This window comes from Lathyrus oleraceus, chromosome 2, assembly GCF_024323335.1.
Source record: "Lathyrus oleraceus cultivar Zhongwan6 chromosome 2, CAAS_Psat_ZW6_1.0, whole genome shotgun sequence".
NCBI classification, from domain to species: domain Eukaryota; kingdom Viridiplantae; phylum Streptophyta; class Magnoliopsida; order Fabales; family Fabaceae; genus Lathyrus; species Lathyrus oleraceus.
Genome location: NC_066580.1, coordinates 221,610,248 through 221,615,680, shown reverse-complemented (window position 1 = coordinate 221,615,680; position 5,433 = coordinate 221,610,248). Strand labels below are relative to the sequence as shown.

General features: G+C 38.5%; 1 long non-coding RNA gene across 18 annotated transcripts; it reads left to right on the top strand.

Moving 5' to 3' along the window:
- Positions 1-543: 543 nt before the first annotated feature.
- LOC127118955 (uncharacterized) lies at positions 544-4,640 on the top strand. Of its 18 annotated transcripts, XR_007802476.1 has the most exons (10): positions 546-1,077; positions 1,291-1,393; positions 1,494-1,598; positions 1,682-1,841; positions 1,938-2,054; positions 2,196-2,394; positions 2,584-3,567; positions 3,740-3,810; positions 4,046-4,110; positions 4,346-4,640. It is a non-coding gene; the product is annotated as an uncharacterized LOC127118955 (long non-coding RNA). The 18 variants fall into 18 exon arrangements; XR_007802474.1 differs by having other exon boundaries at positions 544-1,077; positions 3,740-4,110; XR_007802470.1 differs by having other exon boundaries at positions 544-1,077; positions 3,740-4,187.
- The last annotated feature ends 793 nt before the right edge of the window (positions 4,641-5,433 follow it).

The following is a 5,433-nucleotide window of genomic DNA, read 5'->3' as shown; positions in this document are numbered from 1 at the left end:
TTTAAAAGTTTGAAGGAGTACATTAATTAAATAATTCAATTTTATAGACTTAATAGGTCTTGAGAAAAGCTACTTGGTGTTACACCAAGATTTATAAAAAAGGCATTTTTACTTATCGATACTTAATTAAATGTTTACTTAATTATATTCTAACGAGACAAAAAAAACTTAAGATTCAAAGAAAATCGATAATCAACTTAAAACAATAATTCATTTTACTTCTAATGTCATCCCAATTTATTAGTTAAACACTAAAATTCAAAATAGGAACTAAATAATAGATCAAAATTTAGGACAGGCTAGGGTGCATGGGAGACAAAAGGGTGAAACCTCAAAGATCCAAGTTCAAAAACCCAAAAGAGGTCTGGATCGGGAGGGACTCGAAATGGGCCCTAAGGCCCATGACTTCCCATACCACAAACAGTCCGCTAGCAACATAACAAATAATAATAATAAAAATAAGTAAATAAATGAATGAGCCTTTAGCCCACTTAAACATCCGTCCATAAGCAAGCAAGGGAAAAATGGAAGGTGAAGGGACACCAAATCTTGTGACGTGTGACCGTTCGGTCTCCCCTAAACGGTAGAATCCACGCGTACCGCCTTGGGACTCACCAACATCTTAATGTCCACTAATGACTAGCTGCTCACATTAATTATTAATAGAAACGAATAACTCCACAGATAAATCAAAATAAAACGCACAAACCAAAGGAAAGCAATCATCACGCTTCGTCCTCTCCATTCGGTCTCTCATGAACATTAAACAAAGAAATCTATTCTTCTTAACCTTCAATGAAAACCCCCAAAACCAAAATCTATTCTAAGCCTAAACCTAGATCTAAACGAGCAGTATACCATTCTTTTGCTACGGATCCAAGCACAAGCAAGCAAACTCTAATGATTCATGATTTAATCAAAGCAAGTAAACGGTTCACAATGGTAATATAGACAGAAAAATATACGCGTCATTTGTACAAAGCAAAGTATGCAGATCAACGAAGAGGGAAGTAATATGAAGCTTACCGGAAAATATATTTTCCGACGAGCGTACCGGCGATGTGACCCAACCTCAAGGTATGTTGCTTTCTTATCATTTTCCTCCTTCTGCACCTTTTGTCCTCTTCGCTTCTCCTCCTTCTCTTTCCTTCTTACGTCGCTGCTATGGCGGTGGTAACCGCTTTAGGGTAGTCTGTGGCTTTAGAACGAGTTTGCTGGGTTTCAATATGAAATTTCAACAAACTCTAAAAGAAAGATTAGAGCTTTAGTGATGTTTTGGTGTGGTCCCAGGAATGAAGGTGGTGAAATTTGTTTCTGTTTTGTCCGTAGTGAGTGAGAACTCCTCTTCTGCTATTACGTGGCATTTGCAAGAATTCCTTGATGACGCTCTGTGGTAACCATTTATTTCAATTTTTCACTGCGGTAATCCTTGTATTTTACTGGCGTATTTCACTTTTTGTGACGAGCACTCTTTACTGGTTTGAATTTTGCAGTTTTGCTCTTCTTGGTCTTCCACCAATGGTTCATTATGACTTGTGCATCACGCTTTTGGAATGGCTAGCAAGGTCGTTCCTATTATGGTAATGGAATTCGGTCAGGTGTGTTGCCTACGTTTGGATTGGATCCACTGTAAATTATGTTGATTTCTCGCTCCTTCTCACAACTTGTGGTTGTTTTGCAGGTTGGAACATTGTGTCGGTTTTGTTCCTAATGCGCATTGCCATAAGTGCTTTTCATGACAGAGGTGCTGCCACACTATAGGGTTGTGTACACTCTGTTGGAATTATTTCTACAGGTTGTGAATTGGTTGTACCTCCCATAGAAGATGATCCCAAAACCCTGTATACCTCCCCATTTCTCATTTACGCATTGCTCTAATGTCTATAATAATACACAGCAAGTTCATGATCATGGTAAGTCTTTGTTGTTGATGCAAGGTCTACTCGTGGTTGAACGCTTTGGCTTGCCGATACCTGCTGTAGTGGTGATGCTTGGTATAGCACACTGCCTTGGGATTGGTTGCGGACTTTAGATAGCGGACTTGACAACTCACGGTAAGTATGCATTTCCATTCATGAATATTGGTTTGATTTGCGTTTGTTTTCATGTATTATATATGCCTTGATTCACACGATCTTGGTTTTGTATTATGATATATTATCTCAAGCGTTTCACTTGTGACATACATTTTGTAGCAGGGTTCTGATGGTAGTACCATGCTTGGTTCATCCATCTTCATGCATTGGAGTCTTCTTGGCGAGTCTGCAGGAATCACGGTGACGGGATTAACTCATATGGTTGTTACACTAGTACATACGCATGTATTGGTTCTGCAGCAGGTCATGTGTTGGATTATGCAATCATGTGTTTGTACCGTAATACATTATGGTTTAGGTAATTCTAACTTGTATTCCCGGCTTTCGTTTTGTGACTTTGTGGTAAACCTTCATGCAACGGCCTTCTCGCTTGTTTAGCACATTCTTATGCGTCACGTTTTAACAACGTATATCCATGGCTCTGCTTTGTGCCGATTTTTGACTGAATAATTAAGTCCTGATTGTTGGCTTGCTATGACTATTGCAGGTTTGTTTGATAATACAGGACATTGGCCACAAGGTCTCATGGTTTCCAATTGGTATACCACAGTCACCTATTGTCCATAACCTTGGCTTGCAGCATTAGCTACCAGTGTCGTTGATACTCATTCTGGTGCGGTTTCTTGAAGGAATGTTGATACGGCATGAGTGATGCACACTTTATCATGTTGGTTTACAAGGTAAGCGTAGCAATTTGCATTTTGTAATGACCTTGGACCTTGGCTTGTCTTGTATGTAGAATCTAAGACTCCACATCACGGTCGCAACCGGGTATGCTTTCTGCAGTAGCTAACCTCTAGGCAATTTGCATCTTTGTTTCGTATTTATGTGTTGCTTTCAATTTCATGACAGTGTGTATTTTGTATCAAGTATTTCTGATTTTACCGACGTAGCCTATGTCATGACAGTTTTGGTATGGATGTGACAACTTTGCAGCCTTTCAATGCATTGGTTTGCTTTTGAAACGTAGTGATCATCACAGTTGTCTAGCCCACTCTCATGATTAATCATTGCTTGCCCCTTTGAAGTCGACTAATCTGGAAGTTCGTTCGTAGAATCCAGGTGTATCTTGTCTTCTGAAGCATCACTTGCAATTTTCTTTTTCTGGTGATCGTCTTCTAAATCTTTATCATCTAACATTGTTGTATCCTGTTGTGTACTTTTATCAGACTGATCTTCCTCACTTTTAAAATCTCCCTCAGAGGTGATTATTTCTTCTTAGCATCTGGTAGATCTTCTAGAAGAAAGCAACACCTTGAAGCAATCTTAGTTCCAAGAGCATTTTCAGACAAGGATTTTATATAGTCATGAGCTGAAGCAAAAGCCACATCAGAACATACCAATTGCGCAAGGAAAGTTGCCAATGCCATGACAGGAATTGCCACTTCGGCAAGTGATGACGGACCTTCAGTTTCAAGAGAATAACCAACAACTGTAAATGCTTCCTTAAGAGTGTTTAAAACGACAGTCGGTATCTACTTCCTCTTCCAACTTTCTTTAATGTTATCTTGTAATTTAGAAGTCCTCTACTTGATTATCTTCCACTTTAATATCCTCCACCTGAGAAGTCTCATAATGGCCTTTGATATTAGTGTCATTCTCAATAACTTCTTAATCACCTTTATCTTTATCTTCATCTACAGACAATTTGTTATTTGTTGCAACTGGATCTACCGTTTCTTTGCAACCGGCATCAACATCTTCATCGTAGTCAGTAAGGCTATCTTCTATTGGTTTTTTAACAAAATACAATATGCACTGAGCTTTTGATTTTGTTCCAACATGTTCTGCAATCTTATTCCAATTTTCTTTATAAAGTTCCAATGTTTCAAGGAGCAGAAGTGTCTCCTGATCAGTCCACTTTATCGTTATAAATCTGTTCTTTGAAATACATCAACACAGCCAGCCACTGCCTCCATTTCGACATTTATGATTCTCTTCCTATGTAGGCGCTTCATTATCTTCCAACTGCTACTTCGATAAGGCGTTAAGTTGTCATCAATGTCGTTATTGCGTATGTCCTTATGGCTTGTGGCTTCGTTCTCAAAACATGCTTCTGTCACATTACACGACTTCCATAGGATGCAGAATGTTTGTATTGATCTTCTACTGTTGCTCACATATTATTCATATTGTTGCCCACATGTTATTCATATTGTTTCTCACATGTTGTTCATATTATGTTTAGTATGAGTGTAGGCAAATTGTTATTGCGCATGTCTGTAAGGTTTTGAATTGGTTTTGGACAGGTTAGGACATCTTATACAGGTGGATCCACAACTTAACGGGAATGGACCGGACACGGAAGATCAACAATTAGATGCCTCTTACTCAGAACTTAATCTTTCTTGACTCAAGTGATGTAACATGGTGTTTAAAATGGTGTAGCACACTTAGAATATGGGTTAACTCATGAAAAAGTATTACATGCTTGTAATTTTAATTGATGTCCCTTGGTTTTGATGCCTACATGTGTCCCCTTGGGCACTTTTGCTTCACCATTTGTGAGTATTGTTTTGGACTTTGTAATGTAACCCCGGGCTTGAAGCAATTCCTATACTTATTTAGAACTTCCTTCTTGAAATTGGCTTGGGATGCCTAAAAGGGCGATGATTTTTGACCAATAATTGTCACAAAATTTTTACAAAACCAAACAAAACATCCTAAGATAAAAATAGGATATTTGAAATCAATTTTGGTTCTAATCAATGGTTTTTTGCTCAAAAATAAAGGTGGGAACTGAAACCAACTTAGAAAGAGGGTTATGACACAATGGTGAATAACACAAGGTGGAATGTCGGTATCCACAAGGTAACGAATCCTTGAATTAGGTTGAGCCATGACGAACGTGTGGATATATCAATGACTCGTACACCAGAAATACATAATCAAAAATTAATGACCGGTCCTTAAGGAATCTAGGACTCATAATGTTATGAAGTACGAGGCCCGAGTGAATATCTTGGTCGGCAGTACATGTGATAAACCCTAAAAAAAATAGGCACAATCTTGCTTGTTTGAATGCCCCCAAGGTAAATAGTTCACCAGATATGCGAAGGTGTTTCACCAACGTCACAATCCTAACAGGTTCAAGGTTCGAACGCTCGGCGCGACTCACATCGCTGATGAAACCAAATATTTTCTAAGTGGGAGTATAAAACCAACTATTCAAGTCATACATCTCTTTGCCTTCTAAGCCATTCTTATTTTAACGCAAAAAGTAGTCCGAACAAAATTGGGGGATGACAGCTGCTCCAGATTAATCACCTTGAACCCAAAAAGTAAGAATGACAACAGTCTTCGTATATTCGTGGTGGGAGATAATTAAATACAAGAA